Consider the following 24636-nt stretch of genomic DNA (forward strand, 5'->3'; position numbering starts at 1 on the left):
CTCATATTATAGAAGAGGAGTGTTGAAGTGTGATTGAATCTTTGGGGAGGTAAAGGGGATGTGTAAGGAATTTTTGGAGAGGTAGCCAGTTGGTAATATGTTTTCCCTTTCTTTAACACAGCAGTAACATCTGGATACCTTATTGATGATCACATGGGAATAATAAGAAGGTGTTCATGACAAGGTACTGTTCAGTTATTCCACATTTGTTTGATGCTTCATAATAAATTGTGTAGTGATTCGCAAACGTTTTTTGCATTCCATCTGATGATTCACATTCATGTTTTTGTGTAAAACTATGACACTTACATGGAATACACATTGAGGTGGTATACTAATCCTTTCTATCTGAAATCTAGGACAGAGCTGCTCAGCTGGTGGTTCATCGGCTGGATACACCCAACCCCCCCAGCCCTAAATTGTTTTCCTGCCCCCTCACTTACAATGCTGTCTATTCTACAGCATATTTATATGTATACATTTGGCCTTTCTGCACATAGTTATACACGTCACTTTACTTTTTCTTAATGGAAACATGGACTCTATGTGGGGAATTCAATTAGCTGCGATGTTCTGAGAAACATCGTGGCTGCACATTTTTACCGTTACTACGGTAAATTAACTGCTCATTTTTTCTAGCTTCGCTATGGAGTGTGATGAAAAATAAGCCAAGATTTGTGTAAAATCTTGCGGCCACGATGTTCTGAGGAACATCATAGCTAATTAAATTCCCCCCTATGTAGGATAATGTTTTCAGTTTATATTTCAGCACTCATATTTGTATCAAAACCAGAGTAAAACAAGCCCGCACTCAGTATATCCCACATTATATATGAAACCAGCTGCTTGAGCAATAAGCCCGCGCTCGGTATATCCCATATTGTATGTGGTACCAGCTGCATGGCAATATAAATGCCCATATATGTATACAAAACAAAAAGAAAGTTGTCAGCGCTTATCCTTTAAACTGCATATCTGTGTGTGTCTAGCAAAATGAAAACATGATGTATTAGTTCATATTTTGATCAAAAGATTTAAGCCTGCATCCCAACGTCAAGGGAACCTCATTATATGTAGGTCCTACACTGACCTATATGCTTTAAACAGCATTAAAATGCAGTTAAAATCAGATGCACTCACCTCCCAGGTATAGGGGTTTACATCTAGCAAGGGCTGGCTTGTGAGCCACACCCAAATGTGCCTTAAATAGGCTTAATGGACAGCTGCTATGACAAAAAGGCAATATTTTGAAACAAAACCAGAAGAAAACAAGCCCGTGCTCGGTATATCCCACATATATGGTACCAGCTGCTTGGGCAATAAGCCCGCGCTCGGTATATCCCATATTGTATGTGGTACCAGCTGCGTGGCAATATAAATGCCCATATATGTATACAAAACAAAAAGACAGTTGTCAGCACTTATCCTTTAAACTGCATATCTGTGAGTGTCTAGCAAAATGAAAACATGATGTATTAGTTCATATTTTGATCAAAAGATTTAAGCCTGCATCCCAACGTCAGGGGTACCTCATTATATGTAGGTCCTACACTGACCTATATGCTTTAAACACCATTAAAATGCAGTTAAAGTCAGATGCACTCACCTCCTAGGTATAGGGGTTTACATCTAGCAAGGGCTGGCTTGTGAGCCACACCCAAATGTGCCTTAAATAGGCTTGATGGACAGCTGCTATGACAAAAAGGCAATATTTTGAAACAAAACCAGTGGAAAACAAGCCCGTGCTCGGTATATCCCACATATATGGTACCAGCTGCTTGGGCAATAAGCCCGCGCTCGGTATATCCCATATTGTATGTGGTACCAGCTGTGTGGCAATATAAATGCCCATATATGTATACAAAACAAAAAGACAGTTGTCAGTGCTTATCCTTTAAACTGCATATCTGTGTGTGTCTAGCAAAATGAAAACATGATGTATTAGTTCATATTTTGATCAAAAGATTTAAGCCTGCATCCCAACGTCAAGGGTACCTCATTATATGCAGGTCCTACACTGACCTATATGCTTTAAACACCATTAAAATGCAGTTAAAGTCAGATGCACTCACCTCCTAGGTATAGGGATACTGCTTCCCAATCTGAGATACATTAAATTATAAACTACAAAATCAAGGGTTCAGCTCTACTGGGTGGCAGACCTCCACTTGAATTCTCCGGTCAGGATTGGGAACGCATATATTTAGAAACGCCTTTAAAATGTCCAGATGTCTAGACTAAACCAAAATGTTAGTTAAGCTTATCAATCGATTATATGTCACCCCTGAGAAATTACACAAGATGTGGCCCTCTGTGTCACCGTCCTGCTGGCTTTACTGCTCGGACCGAGGAGACATTTTACACATTTTTTTGCCCAGTTTTACAACCCTTATGGGCTGAGGTTTTTCATTCATTGGGGGCAGTCCAGTGTTCCCCTTTTCCTTTCTCCCCGGAGCTGGCCCTCTTACACCACTATCCACCCTCCATCCTGCTATAGGACACATATGTACTGGGGCATGTCCTTATAGATGCTAGGCAAGTGATAGCTCAAGCATGGAAGCAACCTTCACCTCCCCAAAAAATTTTTTTTATCTAAAGTGAATTATAGTTTTGAAAGAATTTGGGGGTGCCCTAATCTACAGAGGCCGCTTCCCCATTGGTGAAATGGCGCCGTTGGCAGGTATATGTAACTGAGGGAGAGGGAGCTCCTTCTCGGGCTTCCCAAAAGTTGGTGGATACTGTCTTCTTGTAATAATTAGTTTGATATTGCTAGAATCCTCTGACCTAGCAGGTTTGAAATGTATATGGGCAATTATTTTTGGTTGTATCTCAGTACCTCAGGTATGTGATTACTTTTTTTTTTATGACTGCTGTGTTCCTTACCCACTATGTACCCCTCCTTCCACTCTCTTCCAACTAGCCTACTTGCCCCACCCCCTCTTTTTTTATACCCTTATTTGATACTTGCAAAACCTAATAAAAAAACTTTTTCAGTTAAAAAACAATAATTACCAACTACAGACTAATAAAAAACAGTGCCTCTTAGAAGCTAAACTATTATAAAAAAATGTGTAATAGCAATATTTTCCAAGCAACATAGTGCCTCTCAGCCTTGATACTTGTCTTTTAGTCTTCCTGAAACACATGTTACATCCACAAAAAGTAAGGACTGTTTTGTCCTACCCATAGTTATCATGGAATCTAGATATTGATAGCTGTGATCCTTAAATACTGCACAGAAAAGGGTTACATATTTTAGATGCTATTGTCTTTCCAGCATTATGTGTACATTTCATGACCTTGTGCTTACACATTGCACAAAATAACACATTTTGCTGTTCTATTTTGGAACTGACATAAAGACACAATAAAGAACCCTGTTAAAAAGAGCTTAAAATTTAGTTCAAATAAAATTGTTTGTCACTTGTAGGTAGGCCCCCTGATTAATTAAATACTAGCTTGTGCCCACTGCATTCCCGTAAACTCTTGTACTAGTCAGAGACATTTACATAGTTTTTGCATAAATGACTAAGAAATTACATGCTGAGTCTAACTAAAAGCATGCTTGTCACCAAGGTGTTTGTTACTAACATTCACGTGGAAAAGAGCCTTTTATTGAATGTGCTGTTTATGTGTCATACTCTCTCCGAGCAGGAGAGCTGTGATGGGTAAAGGTAGCCTAGGAAAAAGCATAGTGTACAGATCAAAATACTCTCTTGGACAACTTGGATTCTGGGGATATGCTGTTTTTGGAGGGGTTTTTTGCTTACTACATTTTGCACAAGGGTAAAAAGTAACACCATAGGACCTGCTAGTCCCTTTTAATGTTTTTACAGCCGTAGACCCATTCAGGGGCGGATTGGGAACTTAAAGTGGCCCTGGAAAAAATTCTTGAAGTGGCCACATGTGGGTGGCACCAAATCAGCTGTAGGTGGGGCCAACACAAAAGTAGGCGAGACTTTTCCTGGTAAGGTCTATGACCAATCCGCCCCTGCCTGGCAGTGTCTTCTGTCTCTCAATTTGAGCCTTAAATTACCAAACTGTCTTGCTTTGTAGCTCCACCCTGGTTATATAGTTGTATAGAGAGGAAAAACACCAATTGTGCAGTTAATGTTTGATAGGCAAAAACATATATATATATATATATATATATATATATATATATATATATATAAAAAATTCAATGATCAACATTAACTCTGCGTAAAGCTTCCTGCTTATGGTCCTGGAAGTATTTGTCTCTGACAGTGGGGGTTATGTACTAACAAAGCACAAAAATGATGGAAGTCCCAATCTGAGATATTTTTTTTTGTGATGTTATAATCCTCTTTAATAAATATTCATTTAACCCAGAAAAAAAAATACAGTGAGAACCTAGGACTGTCCTTGGAAGTTAGGGACATTTAGCATATGTGACTAATACTAATAGACTCTATAATAATAATAATAAAAGTAGTCATTATCCCATAAAAAGGATAATGTTTGAAAATTTAGGTGGACAGAGAAGACACACTATCCTTAATTTGAATGGACAGTACCAACTTTCAAAGGTTTGCTCTTGGAAATGTCTTTACTTTTTATATCAACCAACTACACAATAAAATGCCCTTTCCAGCATGTTAGCTGCAATTCTTACCATTTACTCGTCAAATTCAGTATAAATTAAATTACGAACATTGCAGTGATAGACATTGTACAGGACATACTAGGCTGCACTGACTCAACAGCAAAGAGTCTTCTACATTTTAAATATATCGGCAAATATGAATAGAATAAACATTAGAAGTGGAAATAGTGCGTGATGAATGTACGATATTAGCGTTACTTGAATTTGTTTTAATTTTAGTTATGCGGTGTCAAACAAGTTTTTTGTGATGCCAGTTTACAAACTTACCTGTGCCGGCGCCGCTTAGCTGCGTGATGCAGTGGACATAACCTGTGTGGAGCTGAAGTATCGTGAGAGCCTCTGCAGCCCCCTCTCTGTGATAGGCAGCCTCCATATTCGCTGCCAGGACAGCATCACTACCGTCAGCCTCTTCAGGACAAAACAAATGAGAAGCGGATTCCCCCCTCCCGATCCCTCTACCACCCACCACCATCCCCCGCGCCGCCGAGAGACAAATTAAAAAAAAATGTACTAAAAGAAAAAAAAAGACATGAGGCAGTATCCAGACGGCCTCCCGGGAAAATTCCCTGTAAGGCCTATTATTATTATTATTATTATTATCATTTATTTGTTAGGCGCCACAAGGTTTCCGCAGCGCCGCACATAGTACAAACAGTAGACTATACAGGGTATAACAGTACAGAACAATAAACAAAAAGTACCAATACTTCAGAAACTCCAGGCAGGCAGATGCAATAGACACGGAGCAGAAGAACGGGGAAGGAGACAGGAGGGAAGAGGGCCCTGCTCATTCGAGCTTACATCCTAAGGGAGGGTTGACAGACCAGGCACAAGAGGAGCCGGTTGAGGCAATGGGAGAGAGGGGAGAATGAGCGAAGGAGATAGGGGTTAAGTGGATGGGTGGTAGGCTTTGAGAAAGAGGTGAGTTTTGAGTGCACGTTTGAAGGAGCACAGAGTGGGAGAGAGGCGGATGGAGAGATGGAGATGGGGAGATTGGCCTATGGCCAATCCGCCACTGGACCCATTACTGAAACATGTCTATTTCACCAGAATGAGGCGAATACCTGTTATACATTACAAATCCTCACTCTGTGGTACTAGAAAAATAATTTGCAGTACGTTACTGTAACAGAATATTGTCCAGAGCTATAACAGTTACCTCTTGGTCGGGGCAGCCTGATAGATGTGCGCATTCATCAGTGGAACTGAAAGCCAAGATTAGCAATGGAACAATAACAGCAATTGCCAGTGGAAACCCCTTTCTTGTATTGGGCAAAGTAAAAATGAGCCCTGTCGCCCCTTTATTCCAGCAGTAGAGCTCTTTACTCTTTGGTAAATCTGTTCCGTGGTCTTTCCATCCAGTATAGGAGTACACTGTCAGTTAAATGAAGATATACAGATGACTTTTCTGAGGTTCAATTTTTACTACAAAGTATTATAAAGCAGGGGTGAATTTCTGATGTGAAGTACTAAGTCATTTCATAAATACATATAAAAATTATTTTGAATGGTCATTTGGGTATTTTAAGAAATTGATGTTGATTTTTAGTTTCTTAATTGCAACCATTTTAGACAATGCTTAACCTGATTGGTCTTCTGAGCATGATATGGACAAGTACTAAGACAAGTTACCACTAAGATTGCTGTTTTACTCAGTTGGGGCTCTTCAGTGTAGGGTAGGGTATTCTCCACAGAAGGAAAAATTACTTTGTTTCATACATTAAATAGACTTTATGATAATAGAGAGAATGATGTTTGTAGACCCCTTTGACGCTCCACTTGCAACCTGCAGCCTAACACTTATTCCTATAGACTATACACAAGTCTACTATAATATAAAGTGATATAAATAATTAGAGTAGAATAACGGTAAGATGCTGATGTATTAACTCACAAGCTAAGACAAATAAAACATATTTAAATACATAAATAATAAAGTATACTTAATTTTAAATGAGATGTGTCTTTCAGTCTTCCTAATCTTCACTTTATATTCCCCACTATTCATAAAAGAAGAAAAACGGTGTAATCCAATTTTAACAGTAAATGATCAATATAAAGTGATATTAGTGATATTAGTCCACACATAATAATGAATACTTCTTTGATAAATTAACCATGATGATAAATTTCTTTCACTTCTTGTGAAGCGAAGATTTATTAATAGGACATCAAAAATTTTATTCCTGAAGGCGTATGGGTAAAGTATAATTCCACACGCACTCCCCTTGTGATTAGAAACTTACTAGAACTCTTCTTGTGAGATAGCATTCAAATAATTTTCTTTTTACGCCACTTAGAATATTAGAATGATTTCACTCTTCTTTGTAGAATTTCACTAATAGTGCCCAGATAAAAACAAAGAAAGAAGGAGGGTTCTAGTGTGATATTGTGTTTCACAAAAAATAAAGAAATCCAAATTTATTAAAATATAGGAAAAACACTCACATTTCAAAACAAATCATCATCATCATCATCAACATTTATTTATATAGCGCCAGCAGATTCGGTAGCGCTTTACAATTGGGAATGAAGGCTAAAGTGTATATAAGTACTCCTACCAGAGGGAAGACAAGATAAGCTTTATTCTAGCAGCAATAAATAGGTATTCCTCCTGGGTTGCTGCCTGTAATTAAAGCCAATCTGTTCCTCCTTATAGATGTAAATTGGTAAGGTAGAATACCTCAGCACTCCACTTTGTTCCTCAAACGTGTTTCGACTGAACTATCCAGTGTTTTTCAAGTCAAGTCTTGGAGCGTTGTGTTTCCGGAACGGTCCGCGGAAACACATCACAGCAGAGGTTTTGCTAAAATCTCTGCTCATTTTCCCTCTCGTCCCATAGACATGTGAGGTAAAATTAGCAAATATTTTAGTACCACATTAGATGGCAAGGTGCGCAACTGGACATCGAGGCGATGTCCGGCAGCACCTTGCGTCTTTTTGAATCTGCCCCTTAGGGTCAGGGACCATTTACTAGGCTTTCGTGATACGAGGTAAAAATGTCTGATAAAAATGTTTGTGTGTACAAACCCAGAAAATATCCCTAACCTTTTCCACTGTTTCAGTCACAGACAGATACTTGGTTAAACTGTAAGGTGTTATTTATTTTCCACCAGTTTGCACCTGCTGCAAAAACGGTAAATTTTTACTGACTGAATGCTGCTCTATCCATGTGACAAATATCCTCATACCAGTCCTGTTCGGTTATCACTCTGTATCCAAGTGTTTAGTTGAACAGATATTTGAACGTACTGTTTGTAATATATTCATGTTTTCATGTGTCTACATCAAAGTTTAGTCGTTGTTTAGGTTCTGTCACTGTCTGTCAGATGTTAAATATTCGTTAGCATTCATCAGAGTATGCCCCTGTCATGTACAACATAATCTGCGATTTTACTATAAAAGGGTCTGAGTGATCACATGAAATCAGATGTCATTATTTTTCCAGAAATAATGTAAAAATAATATATAGACTACAACTGTAATATATAGTTGATTCTCTGTATGGTGTGTTTGCGATAACTGTAGATGTATGTCCAGCCAAGAGCTCAATGGAATTGACGTCATGGACTCTTGTGGTGTCAAGTATCTTGTCATTTATTACTGTTTGTACTAAGTAAACATCTTTTACATCACTTCTCCACACTTGCATCCAGTTTTTATTAGTACCAATATACAATAACTTTGACTTTTATTTTTTATATTCTCATCTCAACTCTCTGTGCATGTTAATCCTTTTAGTATTTTCATCACTTAGTTAGCTTATCGCAGTCAGGAAACAAATACGCTCTGTACATTCCAAACTTCATTCTCTCTCATTGTGCCACCGTGAGCAGAGTTTGGAGAATGCTGTAATATGTCATACAGTCCAATCATCATTCGCCATACACTGAATATGCTCGCTGTATTCTTTTACAGTTCTTCAGGGTGTTGATCATTGGAGAACTTAACCACAGCGGGATCTGTAATAGTCCTGGACACAAGTTACCAGCTTTTATGCTGGTCAGATACAAGGTGTTATGTTCCAAAAAATTTTGTTTGGCCCCAAAAATGGATTTTCTTGCAGGACTGACTCTTAGGGGTCTATTTAAGATCCACTGCACATTTTGTCTGTTATTTAACATCACTCATAACAGCTATTCTGAGCGGTGACAGATGTAATAACGGAGCATTTTAGCAAAATACTGCTCCGATAAGCAGCTGTCCCAGCGAATGGTAAAATGAACACTCTGTTTGTAGCGACTTAAGAATTTATTTCCAGGTTGTGGACCCGGCTACTCTCTACACATGTGCATCCAGAACAGTGGCGCACGCAGGGGGGTTTCTGGTTCTCCAGAAACCCCTCCCCTCCGTGAACCAACGTACTGTACAGCAGCCGCGGCGCTGTCAAAGAAGCGTCCGCGGCAGTGCTATATTGTAGTATAATACAGCACTGCCGCGGATGCTGCTTGACAGCGCCGCGGCTGCTGTAGAATTCAGACTCGCCGAAATGGAGCTGCTGCCCCCCCCCCTTCTAAATCCTGCGTTCGCCCCTGCAGAAATCTGTGTTTGCACACCATTGGTGAACTGGGGAGGGGAGGAGCGTCCAGCCTGCCAGGGAGGGGTCAGAAGATCCCTCTTTTGCTAGGCTTCCATTATAGGGGAAAGCTGCTAACATAGACATGTTCTGAAAAGCTAAGCTTTTCAGAACTTTTTAAATTGAACAAGACCGCAGTTCCCATAGAGGATATGGGGACTGCGGTACAAAAGAGATAATTTATTGAACGCTTGAGATATTTGTGATATCTTTGGTGTTACATTGTTGCATACATACTAAAAATTGCCTTAATCTTAGTGGTTGGATTCTAGAAATTGCAACATAAATTCTATTTAATAAAAGAAAATGGAATACTTGCTGAGCACACAGATCATTAAATCAAAGCACCATTTTATAACAACCCCTTATAGATTCCTTAGACCTTTCTGACCTTTAAATACCTCTACCCATTCAAGGAGGTTTTGTTTGTAGCGAACATTGCAGTTTGTTGAGCTGATATTATCAATTAACTAAATAACATAGCTGAACTTCTAATGTGTCTTTGTTACATATTCTCACAGCTACTAAATTTATATCAGGTCATTCATTCTTTAAAGCGTTAGTAAAGCCACTATTTGACATTAATATATGGCAGCAGCTGACTATTACTGAGCTGAATAATATATATGAAATAACTGCAGTGTTTATACTTAACTAACTATATGCACCATGTTTTCACTTTTTGCAGCAGGTTATCATGGTAGGAGGGAGGTGCTTCTCTAACTAAGGCTAGGTACACACTACAGGTTTTTCAGCCAGTTATTGGACCTAACACCCGTCAAACGACCGCTTGGCCCAATATCGCATTAGTCTGTATACTGGCACAATGAATGACAGTCGTTCCAAAGTACTGATTGTGATTTCATTTGATTGGTCGGTAGGACTAAAAATCTCATTCCAACCGCCTCCCGGTCCTGCAGTGTGTATGCACTCACACGACTGTCTGTCCAGAGAGAGACAGTAGGAACCTGTCACTGTGTCTGTGTTGTTAAATGTAGAGAGTGCTGTAGGTGGATTTATTTGTTCTTAAACTGAACATTTCGTTCCAGAGTCACAGAAGCTAACGAAATTCAGAATGACATTGTGGAAAAGTTTATTTTGTGTGTTATAATCAGTGTGACATGCAGGGCTGGACTGGCCATCTGGCACTTCTGGCAAATGCCCGAGCTGCAGCGCTCCCTGCATGCTGCTCGGCGGGCGGAGATTCTGTAACGCGCGGCAGTGTGATGACGTCACCTCGTGCAGCCGCGAGGTGACTGTTCCAGGTCAGTGGTTATTCACGATATTAGAGTTTACAATGTCCAAGTATGCAGTTGATAAAAGGTAACTATTATGGGCAGTCTATTTAAAAGTTTGGTATTTCTTCATCAATACAGTTGCCAAATGTAAGATTGTAAAATAGTAATGTTAGTGCTCACCCTTCTTTTAGTTGGACCGCGATTTCTCAAAACACTTACAATCATCCCCTATGATGTAGCAGTCTGTGTTTCTCATAAATGTTATTGAGTGATTTTAATGTTCATGTCTGCAGCACAAAGTCTTGTTAATATATCATTTAGTTACTACAAATGAGTTGTGGCTTATTTACAGCATTTCTCATTTCAGAATTACAGTTGAAATAAGGTTTTTCTATAAGGACTAACCTTTCTGCATTGAACATTCTTCTTCTTCTTCTTCTTCTTCTTCTTCTTATTATTATTATTATTATTATTATTATTATTATTATTATTATTGTTTGATCTTATGATATTCGATCCTCTTGTTTAAAGTGTGATACGGATAGAGGGAAATTTTTTCTTAGTGTCAATTTTGATAGTTATGCAGTTAATTAGGAATGTTTAACTGACATTGAACTATTGGATCAACAAACTATATGAACGAACAGAAGGTCCATGCAATTAAGATCTGTTTTTATATATTTGTTAATACCTATAAAAAAAATGATGATATAGATGAGTGCACCATCTATCTCATAATGCAAGTAGATTACTGAGGTGTTTGATATTGTTTTGATTTTTATTGTTAATTTCATGAAACTGTTTTATGGTGGGAATTCAATTCCCCCGAAGTACCGCTGCGTTAAACGTATTACAGTTATTATGGTAATATTAACCCAGCTTTCTGCTGCGCTGCGAGCTAAAAGCTGGCGTTAAAATTACCACAATAGCTGTATTTATGCGCACGTAGGTCGCTTTACTTTTTCAAGTAACGCAGCCAATTGAATTCCCCCCTATATGTCTTAATAAATAAGTGCTGTATTTCTTTATACTGTTTTATACTGTTTGATGGTGGCAATCGGGCAGGCTGAGTTGGGGGTGGGGGGGGGGGGTGGGTAAGCAAGGGGACATCTGCCTCCCGGGCCGGTCCCAGAGTGGGCTGCCTTGTGCTGGTTCACTGGGCTATGCATTTTTTTTTTCTTTAAAATGTTCCTACTAGGCTGCTGAGTCGAGTCTTGCCCCCCGGGCTAAAATTTGACACCCAGTGGTTACAATTATTCTTATGCTCTTTCATATGTTGTTGTTTTTTTTAGACATTAATGTTTGAAAACTTGAGGGTTTTTATCTACAACAAATCTGATCATAGGAGTTGCTAAAGATTTACTATTCTATCTATTGTTAAGTTGTTATGAATAAGTTCAAAAACTGTGACATATTCCATCCACGAAAACCTGATTTTAGTCTAAGGGGCTATTGGTTCTGTAAATTTTATTAGAATTTCCATTAGCCGGCATTTTCCATGGTTCTGTGCTTCATCCCATTGAGTGCAGCTGTATATGCTTCAGTCTCAGGTGAGTTTAAGTGTAAGAAGCAGAGCTAACATTACCCAGACAAAGAGTGCCAAGCATGCCTTATGCTCAAGACAGGTAGAAGCCTACCTGTCCCTCTTGCCAAATGACTAATATCAGCTGCTATGTGAAGGCCATGAACACCCAAGGCCAGCATTAAGGACATGCGTATGTATCAATGGAAGAGTAGTGAATGGCCCTGCTGCCAACATTAGGTTTCCATGTCTCTCCAAGTATGGGTTTTGTGTCTCTACTTCATTGTTCTTTCAGGTTGTGGTAATGCTGTGCTGTTTCAGCATTATGTAGTTGGTTCTGTCACAGTGGACTCCATCAGCTTCTGGTTGAGCTGGTAATGGTCATACAAAAGAAATGGAAACAGCTGTTAGGACATCCCACTATTTACCTACTAGCAAATTGATTATTGTGCCCTACTATGGAGGGATCTATAAATATGTAATTTAGTAGCTGTTGCTGGGAGGAAAGTTCTGCAAAGCTCCCTGTGGAAGAGTAGAAAGTATAAACTTTCTCTACATAAAAATGTATGTCAGCAAATTTAGTAAATATGGCATGACAAGGACTGTAGAGTCACTATAACAGTATCATGTGTCACATGGTTAGATGCACACATTCATGTCACTGTAAAGATTCATTATTTATTGTTTTTAATTAAGAGGCAAAATAAATGTATTTATTTTCTCAACATATGAGACAATCTTGCTTAGTCTGATGGAACGAAAGAGATCATTCCAGTGGTGGGGGGCAGCATGGTAGAAATCTTGGGTAAGGGATTGAGATGTGGTTACCAGAAGGCAGGAAAGGCGACGGTCACTGGCCAACCGGAGAGGTCAGGAGGGAGTATGTATGGAGATGAGGTTGGAGATGTAGGGGACAGTGGAGTTGGAGAGGGGCCTTGTACATGAGGGTGAGGAGTATGAAGAGGATTCTGTAGTGGAAGAGGAGCCAGTGTAAGGTTTGCCAGAGAGGGAAGGCAGATGTGGAGCTGCGAGAGAAGAAGATAAGTCTAGCTGCAGCATTAAGTATAGATTGAAGAGGAGTGAGATGGGAGTAGGTGAGGCCAGTAAGGAGAAGGTTAGTAGTAGAGATGAGAAATGATCAGTGGGTTTGATACGGGATAGGCTATAAAAAATCCTTTTAGATTTGGACATACAGGTAGGTGATCTATTATTAAGAAACCCAGTTTACAGAAAGGATATAAGGTCAATAACCACTGCTGTCCAGTGATAACTGCATAAACACAGGAAATGGATACAAAAGTGTGCCGATGCTTCATGTTGCACTGCACCAGCAAAACGCCACATCAGCGTGCAACAATATCATGCATGGAGCAGGTGGGCCTGTGTTCACTAAATGCCAGGGCTGAGTTTTAGTCCCAGTCCGACCCTGGTGACAGGAATGACCGACTACACTGCTCTTGGACTAGAAGAGCAGAGATCAGAAAGTAAACTGTGTATAGTGTGTACACATGAATCGGCATACTGATTGGAAATTCAGTCGTAGGTAAAATTGTTGTAGATAACACATTGGTCGGAAAATTCTGAAGTGTGTACCCAGCCTAAACACGATAGATACAGATTGACTGACAGCTTTGTAAAAATGCATTGTATGGATTTATTTGATTTATACACTGGGGTTAAGCTAATTATGTCACAGCAACACAGTTGACCTGTATCAAAAACAAGTTTTGATGCAAGCCACTGTCCTAAACATGAGGAAGGGGCTTCAGCTGTCTGTAATGGAGTGGGGTACTAGTTTACTTTTCAACAGAGCTGAAGTGGAATATCAGAGTAACACTGAACAATAGAGGTAGATTACACAGCACAAACGTCTGTTGCACAGAGCATCATGGCTTTGGACCTGTAGTCATGTGCTTTAGTTTTCCTAGGTGCTTCTAGATATCTGCTGAGGTGCATGGGTTTGTGGAGCAAGAAGGCGTTGGAAGAGCAGATGTTTGCACAGACAGAGGTAGTGTGTAAATTGGGTAGCATGAAGACATTTCTTCAAACGTATGGAGTACTCAAGCCAGTGCCCCTTGTTTTGCATAAATAAGATTTAATTTCTTGTACATACACTTTGGGCTAGATTTACTAAACTGCGGGTTTGAAAAAGTGGGGATGTTGCCTATAGCAACCAATCAGATTCTAGCTATCATTTTGTAGAAGGTACTAAATAAATGAAATCTAGAATCTGATTGGTTGCTGTAGGCAACATCCCCACTTTTTCAAACCCGCAGCTTAGTAAATCTAGCCCTTTGTGTGTACTAAAAAAAAAAACTTCACAAACATAATTACCATAATTAATCAAGACTGTACCTGAAGCCTCCTCAATCTTATGATTTATATAAACCATTAATGAGACTAAACCGAGAAGAATTTTAAGTGAAAAAAGATTAGCTCATTTTAATGAAAGGGGCGCTTATAAAGTAGTAGGCGGTTGGACATTGGTGTTTTACATAGGGTGCCTCCGGACGATTTTCTGTTCATACACCTAAGCACACTTCTAAACTAGAGAGGTCTTGTGAGAGTGGAGAATAAGTGTGCACCTATATGTGACCTGAGCTGACCATCCACGTGCAAGCGTGCAATGTCAATGTGGTTTTCTGTGCACAATATGTGTGCTTGTAAATGAACTCTAATGTATTTTATTTTAATGATTTAATATCTAAAATTTTCAGCATGTCATCATGGCCTTTATGTGCTACTTACCTGGGTGGCGAAATAGAAAAACAGGGATTTTATTAGCATTATTGTTAGTAAAAAAAAAACAGTTATGAAGACAGAAAAATAGGTTCATAATACACAAGAAATTTAGTACAGCTTACCGAAGTTATTTAACAAAATAAAAATGTATTTGGAAGAGTGATGAAAGCTGTGGAAATATCTGTTTAAAACTTGAGGAAAGTAATTATTCTTCATTTTAATGGCTATTTCTTCTCTCTTATCTTGATTGAAGAGTGAATGGTAAAATTCCTTCTTAGGGAGAAGCTAAGACATAAACACAGCTAATAGACTTTTGATTGTGAGCAACGAAAAGTATTTGATTACATTGCAGACAATATCCATGGAAAGCCGCAGCCGCTGATGTTGAGGGTATAATATTGTATTTTCTTTCTGCTACTTGAGTAGTGCAGAGTATTAAATGCCAAAAACATGTTTATGCTCAGTCTGATTACTGAAAGTGTGTGCCAGACTTATGACCTCAAAACAATTTCTGCTGGAGACATAGAACCTGTTTTATTGTCAACTGTGGATCTTGCCAAATCGACATTCTGATATCACAGAGTGACCTGCTTCATCTGTGGTTTATGGTCCTCAAATGATGGCGGTGGAGATCCCTCTGTTTGTCAATGTAACCAAATGTTCTGCTTTTAAAGTTGCCATCCATCTCATCAGTGAACTTTTTGACCTGTTGCTTAAGAATTGGTACCCACTGATGTAGTGTTTAGCGTAATGTTGATAAAAAGGCCAGTAAACATTTGTCATTAGATTTTGGAGCTCACTGTAGACTTCCATAATGTGCTAAAAAGCTTTCAGTGTGTGTCCTTTATATTGTGGATTGGAGATGTGGAGTAGAGGTATGTTCACCTCCCTGCTCATTCTACACTTAAGTTCAGCTAAATATACTTTATTGGTGCACATAACTGACATAATTCTTCTTTTTACAAAGAGAAAAAAGGGTTTCGTAACAAAACATAGCCTGTATTTTGGTGTGTTTGAGAGAAGGTTGTTTAAGACACTTAACAGACACTTTTTGTATGTAAAAAGTAGACAGTTGCTATTGACACTTTAAGGGGAGGGGATTTGTGAACACGTTGACAATACTTAGTTTGTCACCCACACTGTATCTACATCTTTATCAGTTCTATGAGTGCCAAGTCAGCCCATAATGTTTCTCATACATTCAGAGACACATATGTAATAATTCTATCCAGAACTCTGCAATACTAAAAGTCTGTGGAGAATGTCCGGCATGCTGGGGTCTACAGAGAGATTATAAAGGACCATATGTGTTCCAAAGTATCAAAAACTCTAAATCATGCCGTTCACTCTATGCTAGATCCTTTCCACAAGATCTAAGTTGTTCCTAAAATCAAACAATCTGTTTCACAATAAGACAATTACTTAGGATTGTTGAAGTGTAGATAGTGGAAAGTCAACTTCCTCAAAGCTACATTGAGTAAGAGAGCGTAAGGCAATAGTTCGTTAATTTGAGTACATCGTGATTGTCTGGTGGAGCAATGTTCCTTCTAATTTTTTAAAAGTAAGAGCGGGATATATTTCTGGTGTGCCAATATTTTGTTAGGGAATACTTGTGTGCGAGGATGGAGTCACACCACTGTTATAGTGGGTGTTGATATTTTCATCATTCCCCTTACTAGCAACGAACATTTGCTAGCTGGTAAGATTTAAAACAACACCAAAAAATTCTCCCAAACATAAATGCTTACTTAATAGCACATGAGCTTGTAGTATGAATGCTGGGATTTCAGCTTGAACGTCTACAAAATAAAAGCCTCCAGGAGGTTATCTCAAATCCAATTAGAATTGGGCATTTCAAAAACCTATAGAAAATAACATGTACGCCACCTCATGGTGTAGTAAAATAATTATAAATGCATTAAAAACGTATATATAAAACAGAAGTAAAATAGGTTTATAGTTGTAACTGATCCAAGCAGCAGTGGATTCCTCCTTTTTAAAAGAGCGATTGTTGAAGTCCTGTAGGCATCAAGTTCTCCGAGTGACGAAAGGAATTCCAAAAGCATGACGGAATGGATGCAGTGCGAAGGAAAACATTCTACATGTTTACTGTTTTTTTAAAAAAAAAAGATAATTACTTCTGCAATGCCAATTTACTAAATAGTCTAAAAATAATAATACAAATGTGAGTTTTTAGTTTATCTTTCTGTAAACCACAGCTGTTGGCATTATCACATGTTAACAGTCGTCATTTTTATCTTTTTGCAGTATTAAGATTTGCGCTGAAAACAAGCTTTTTTTGGTTTTCTTCCATATTTGACATAGAAATCTCCCATGGCCAGCCATATATTTCTAGCTGTAAATTGCACAGTGATAGACCTTCAACTGTATCTTGCACAGATAATATCCAATTGCCAGTCATGTATTGCACCGATACCCCAACCGGCCACTTACTTGAAAGGCTGGGTCATTCTGGATAACTGAGGCATGGTACAGTGACAACTGAGACGATGGACACATTGGGCCTGATACATGTAAGGGGCATCTGGTGAGGTATGATGGCATATAATGGACATGTGGGGCGGTGTGATGGCATGTAGGGAGGCTGATGGGCATGTAAGGGGCATGTGGGAACATATGATGGTTTGCAAGGAGCAAGTGGGGTGGTCTGATGGCATGTAAGGGACATGTGGGGAGATCTGATGGCATATAAGGGGAATGTGGAGAGGTCTGCTGGCATGTAAAGGGCATGTGGTGAAATCTGGTTGTATGTGAGGATATCTGATTTGCACGTGGAGAGGTATAATGGCATGTGGGGAGGTCTGATGGGCATGTAAGGTACATGAGGAAAGATCTGATGGGGATGTAAGGAACATGTTGGGAGGTCTGATGGACATGTGGGAATATCTGACAGGCATTTCTGGGGCATGTTGAGAGGGCTGATGACATGTGGGAAGGCTGATGTGTATGTAAGGAGCATGTGGGGAGATCTGATAGCAGGTGGAGAGGTCTGATTGGCATTTAGAGAGATCTGTTGGGCATTTCTGGGGCATGTAGAGAGGTCTGATTGCATGTATGGAGATCCGTTGGGAATGTAAAGAGGTCAGAGGGGCATTTTAAGAGTTCTGAGTTATTGTGGATGCAGTAGCAGTGTGAGCTACTCTGAAGAGACTATTAGTAGCTGTACAGTGAGGATTTGTGCTGATTTGGTGAGCTGAGCATTTTGGCAATGTTGAATATTTTCTTTTTGCTTAGCAAGATATTGTAAATGATGATGATCATCATCATCATCATCATTTATTTATATAGCGCCACTAATTCCGCAGCGCTGTACAGAGAACTCATTCACATCAGTCCCTGCCCCATTGGAGCTTACTGTCTAAATTCCCTAATATAGACACAAACAGAAACAGACAGACAGAGAGGGAGACAGACAGACAGACAGGCACTAGGGTCAATTTTTGATAGCAGCCAATTAACCTACCAGTAAGTTTTTGGAGTGTGGGAGGAAACCAGAGCACCCGGAGGAAACCCACGCAAACACAGGGAGAACATACAAACTCCATGATATATTTTCAATGTATGTGTGTATGGTATGTGCGTGTTTATACTGGGTATATATGCACACACATTTAAAAGGTAATGTTGGCACTATTCGATACCTATAGATATTTTTTGGCTCTTAGTCTCTGATTCGTTGGCCACCCCTGTCCTAGATCTACTTTGAATTTCAGTGTACAAATAAATCTATCAAGTATTTATGTGCTACATAAAAAACAGCCAGTATTTAACTTAACGTATGTGCAAAATAATAAACTAATTTGCACCCCTTGTATTGCAACATGGTTTTGTCCAGGAGAAAACATACTCATTTTTTTGCCTTACGTTCCTTAATGAATCAGGCCCAATGTGTTTAATTAATGCAATCTACCCAATTTAAGTGTTGGGTTTGTTCTGAACATCAAGTGATAAATGGAGCCCATTTCCCAGCTTATCCGAGAGAAAATGTTCCTTTCTTTTCTTAATGAATCAGGCCCACTGTCTCAAGATTATGACCACAATGCGGAGGCCTAAAAAAATTTTTTGCACAGCCATGTGCCTTAAAGGACATGGGGTTTGGGAATTCACTCTAGGCTCTTTACCCAACTTGTGTGGATTTAAACCAGGGCATCTTGTCGTTATTTGACATTATAAAGTGAATGAACACTATTAAATGTTGAGGATTCAGAATTCCATGTGTTGCTTGATTAGAAGCCATTTCAAATTTTTCAGAGGTCCAGATCTGGATTTATATATTTGGATTCACTAGGCCAATTTTTCAGTGCTGCCTCTACTCCCACCACAGCAATCCCACAATGTTTCATCTGTACGAAAAAGATAATTCCATCCATGCTTATAATATGTGAACAATGAACCACTCATTACCTCCTGCTGCAATAAACCCAAGTCTTTGCTGCCTTTCCACAAATTGAAGTCTATCAGAGATCTAGTGTTGGAGTTTGAATTTTATTGTATAATTTGGTTGTGTTGTAGATATTTGGACTGGATCCTCTGTGTGATAGAATTATATTTGTACCTAATCCTCTATTTAAGGGATTCATGTTTGCAATGTATTCTCTTGTTAAAGAATTCATATTTGGACTAGATCCTCTATGTGGTGGGGTCACATTTGAGCTATCCTCTGTAATGGGGTCACATTTGCTCTGGTTCCTCTGTGTGATGGAGTTATGTTTAGATTGGATCCTCTATGCGATGAAGTCATGTTTGGACTGGATTCTCTGCGTGATGTTGTATACTTGGACTTGATCCTCTGTTTAATAGGGTCATATAAGGTCCGATCCCATGTGACACTGTTTGGACTGGATCCTCTGTGTGTCATGTTTGAGCTGGTCCAAATCACATTGACTAATATTGCCTAAACACAGTGGATATTTATATAACAATACACTCAGGGCCTGAGTCATTAAGGAAAGCAAAGCATAAAAAAGGAATAAGTTTGCACCTGTGCAAAATCATGTTGTATTGGAGGGGGAGGTAAATTTAAAATGCAGGGACAAATTTATAGTTGGGGTAGGGCATGTCCTAGATCAATTTTACATTTCAGTGTAAAAATAAAGCTGTCAAGTATTTGTGTTCTAGATGATAAAACAGCCAGTATTTAACTTACGTGCAAACTAAAAAACTAATTTGCACCCCTTGCATTGTAACATGGTTTGTCCCAGAAAATTGTACTCTTTTTTTTTGCCTTACTTTCCTTGATAACTGAGGCCCTCAGATCGGTGTCTATTGGATGTAACCTGTATAGATGAGATCTCAATCATCACAAGTATACACAAGGTCAATATTAAATATGATCACTGAGATAGAAATCTATCAGGCTGTACTCCATCTGGGACAAACATGTGTTTTCAAAATGCCTGGTACATATGGGGCCCAAGACCTGTCTTTGTTGCTAAATAGGTATGATTAGAATGTGTTGGCTCTTAAGAAGTAATTGCCCATTGAAGTCTGTCCAAGATTTCTGAACAGCATTAAAGTGTTCAACATGTTCCTGCCCAGTGCAGATGTTACACATATTGCTGAAGTCTTCTCATCCTATACCACAATGTACTATACTGTTGAGTTCACCCTGTGAATTGAGTTGTGAGACCCCAGGTCCACAGGATCTTATTCTTTGGAGTAGATGGCGACACTCAGCAGCCGATTCCCACAAACAGGGCAAACAGCTTGTACCTTTTTTCAAGTTGCTTTTTTACAAAACTCCTAAGAAGAAATAATAAAAAAATCACCTCTCATAAAAATTAACATAGTAAACACTTATATTATGCTGAGAGTTTGTTTAATCCAGCTTTCCATGTAGGATCACCTGCCCTTGTTTCCCAGATAGAGTAATAGCATCCCCACTGTTGTATCAGGCTAGACATAGCTTGTTTCTCAGCCCATTACACACTTGATCATTCCAGAATTCTTCTCTGACTTTTCTTAAAGCAGAGCCTTTCCCCTCTTTTTTCAGAGAGTACTCTTATTTTTATTAATCATTTAAAGGTTATTAATACTTTTTGGAAAAAAATTGTAAGGCATGCTGCAGTATCACCCAATAGCCTGCAGGTGTATGTTTTTGGAAAATTATGATTAGTTTGTTGGACTGATTTTTGTTTCTGTTTTCCTGCTGTTTGTTGCCAATATTAATAGCTAAATTCAAAGGTAATATACAGTAAATGTCTTTTGAAGGATAAATCTACAAAGCAAGCTAATCCTTCACAAACTTGATCTATTATGCAATGTAGGTTGTATATCACAGCACAGGATTTATCCTAATCTTGCATTGGTAAATGATGTGAAAACTGGTCGTTCAAGAAACACTCTTATTGTCAGTATGTTCTGGGTTCACAGTGCATACTCATTTTTATTATGCAGTTTTTAGGGTTTAAGTATATCCAGAAGATAGTGCCTAATTTTAACAATTTGTCACTAGCCCCTATTTTTCCAATATTGACCAATTGCATGGTACAATGCAAGTCTCACTATAGTTTATGAATAATTAAACTCAAAGTTCAAGAAAGGACATTATATTCCAGTTCAGTATCTGCATGATGCTGACAGTGGGAAGTGGATGTTTTTACTTGAGGCTAGAAGTGTAGTCATATAATAAGGTTATACCTGGGTGAATGAGGCTTAGGGGAGATACATGGGTGATTGAGGTTTTTGGAGAATGTATTGGTGAATGAGGTTTGGGGTGATATTATTATTATCATTATTATTAATCTTTATTTATATGGCGCCACAAGGTTTCAGCAGTGCGAATGATGTTTGAGGGAGATTTATGGGTAATTAAGGTTTTGGAAGTTACATTGGTGAATGAAGTTTGGGGGAGATTTGTCAGTGATGAGGTTTGAGGGAGATATGTGGGTGAATGAGGTTTGGGGGAGATACGTCAGTGAATGAGGTTTGGGGGAGATACATGGGTGAATGAGGATTGAGGGAGATATGTGGGTAATTGAGGATTGAGAGAGATATGTGGGTGAGGTTTGGGGGGATATGTTGGTGAATGAGGTTTGGGGGGATACGTTAGTGAATGAGGTATGATGGGAGATACGACGGTGAATGAGATTTGAGGAAGATATGTGGGTGATTGAGGTTTGGGGGATATGTGGGTGAATGAGGTCTGGGAGATACGGGGGTGAATGAGGTTTGGGGGAGATACGTGGGTGAATGAGGTTTGGGGGAGATACGTGGGTGAATGATGTTTGGGGGAGATACGTGGGTGAATGATGTTTGGGGGAGAAACGTGGGTGAATAAGGTTTGGGGGAGATACATGGGAGATTGAGGTTTGGGGGAAATGCATGGATGGATGAGGTTTGGAGAGATATGTTGGTGAATGATGTTTGGGGGAGATAGATTGGCGAATAAGGTTTGGGGGACATAGATTGGTGAATGAGGTTTGGGGGAGATACATGGGTGAATGAGGTTGGGGGGATACATGGGTATTTGAGGCTGGAGGGAAAAATTGTGTCATTGAGGTTTGGCACAGTGACTATTTTGTTGTGGGAATGGAAATGTAATGTAACTGATTGGGTGATGGACTAAAGCTAGGGTATGATATGTATGTTAGAAGAGGAGGTAAATTATGTAACTTATATATTTGAAATTCTTTTGGATTAGTGATTTTAATGGTAGAAAGTTTAGTTTATTTCCTCCTAGTTTGGAATATGGGATTTATTTAGTCTTTAATATTAACAAAGTTTTCTTAGTTCCCCGAGCTGGAAGAGGTAAAGGAAAGAAGGCAGGAGATGAACATGGGTGGCTGTGTGACATATTATGAAATAAACTACATAACATTTACAGCACTGTAAAGACCTCAGACAGGCTGCAGTGATTTTATTTTGTCCTCAGACTTCACCCACATTTTGATAATTCATGTTTGGATGTATTCCATTAATCACAAAAGCTCAAAAGAGTATTAAATTTCTCCAGGGTGTGTGAAGAATGATGGCACCCACATAAAGAGTTCATTTAGGAATCAGTTAAAAAGTAGTAACCATTAAAGTCCTTGATGCATAATAAAAGCTGAGGTCCATCCCCATGGAATCTCCTCCTGTCTAGTAGACAACCGTCTGGTATTTTTACTTTGTGCACCATACTGCTTTCCAAATGTTGTCCACTTGGCATATTCCAACATTTGTCTGGCCAAGAACTGTAAGTACAAGTACAGACTAAGCAGGTTTGCGGCTTTCTACATGACAGACAGATTGTCGAATTCCACAAGTGCTTGTTACTGTATCTGACAGGCTCATACACACAAGCGTATAAAATAACACTATCTTCATACACCTTCACTTTGACCTTACATTCAAAAAGATTGTTAACATCACAATTGGAGCATGTTCATCATGCTTTAAAGTACACATCTCAAAGCTTCTCTGCATTGCTTAGCGTGGTCAATGTTGAGCAGTCCATCCCCTAGAACGTAATTATATTTTTATTGCGGGTTGAATGTTTCTGAACACTGGATAATTCTGAAATTGACACAGAGCAAAGCAAATACTTGTCGGAGTGTGTGGATATTTCCATTCGACTTAGAACTTACATAATTTTTTTGGACTATCAGTGTCATAGCATGTTCAATATATTTTGGGAACATATGTTAAATGCTAAGATACGTTTACAAGACCTCACGAAACTTGAGAAGCTGGATCCTTATAAAAGTTGTTCACACACAATTGATTGATAAATGGCAGAATTTTATAAGGCACACATAGTGCGATTGGGCAGTAAGCACACTTACACAGAAATCACGGTTATATTTTCTTTGTATTTTCCTTCAGTCCCCATCAACATCTAATAGAACCTGATCAGAAGACCTGATAGCGATTAAATACTGTTTTTGTTAGGAATTGCACCATCTTAATAGCACAAGAAGACAAATATCAAAATGTTTTTGTAACTGGTTAAAAAAAATTTAGCCCCTGTTAATGGGTAATAGAGAAAATGGGAATTGTATATGGAATTGTGGCAATACATACAATTGTTCAGCTTGAACATGACATAATGTTTGCCATTTGCATGAATGTGAATGTAATCTGGATAGCCTGTGCAATGCTATGAGGAGACATTCAGATGTTATACACTATAATGTAAATTCACAATGAATTGCCCCTGACCCAATGACTGGAAAATTAAAGGTGTAACCTAGCATTCATTTTCATTTTACCAGTAAGGGGCCTATTTATCAAGCCCTAAACCATGTGGAAACACCTTTATCTGCATGGTGTAGGTGTTTTTAAGTAAAAAGTCACTTAAAAAAAACGTAACACAAGAGATATCTCCTGCATTAAGCAAAGTACTGCACAGTCCAGCAGTCCCATACTTCTCAATGGGGACTGGGGTGTGGGCAAATTTATCAAGCTCTCAAAAGCTTAACTGATCTGAAGATTGCAATAGCCTATTAATCCTATAGGCAGAACATCGCAGGAGAGGGATCTTCAGAGCTTTCCTACTCTCCCCTGATAGTCTGGTCATAATAGTGTGATGAACCTCTGGGCATAATGAGTTTAAGAGGAAAATGGGCATGTCTAGGGCAAAACAATATGACTTTTTGCCCTGTGATAAATCTGCCCCATACACTGGTATGAATGACAGTTTGGTGGCTATTGGTTACAGCATCTTTTTTGCGCAATTACTTATACACCATGACTATTACTGTGTCAGAATACAGACTGTAATCATACTAGTGACATGAGCTGTAACATGCTCTGTGAGGCCGCTGCATACATTCAGTGCCAAGCTTGGTAAGATGTTTTTCATACTTTACCGGTAAGTGAAGTATTGTTCACCCTCAGCTCTTTTTGACTATTGCTGATAGATTTCTGTCTTACTCTAATGATAAAGCTTGGGGCTTTATTACCTTCCCAACATCAGTGTTTGTGCGAG

At 38.9% G+C, this 24636-nt stretch overlaps 1 protein-coding gene across 1 annotated transcript in view; it reads left to right on the forward strand.

Moving 5' to 3' along the window:
* SULF2 (sulfatase 2) overlaps window positions 1–24636 on the forward strand; it is a 298832-nt gene that overhangs the window by 140921 nt on the left and 133275 nt on the right. The window contains exon 3 of the mRNA XM_075176428.1: window positions 122–184. The gene's annotated coding sequence lies outside the window, so the exon portion shown is untranslated. The remainder of the gene's footprint in view (window positions 1–121; window positions 185–24636) is intronic.

Source organism: Mixophyes fleayi, chromosome 6 (genome assembly GCF_038048845.1).
Source record: "Mixophyes fleayi isolate aMixFle1 chromosome 6, aMixFle1.hap1, whole genome shotgun sequence".
Classification (NCBI taxonomy): Eukaryota; Metazoa; Chordata; class Amphibia; order Anura; family Limnodynastidae; genus Mixophyes; species Mixophyes fleayi.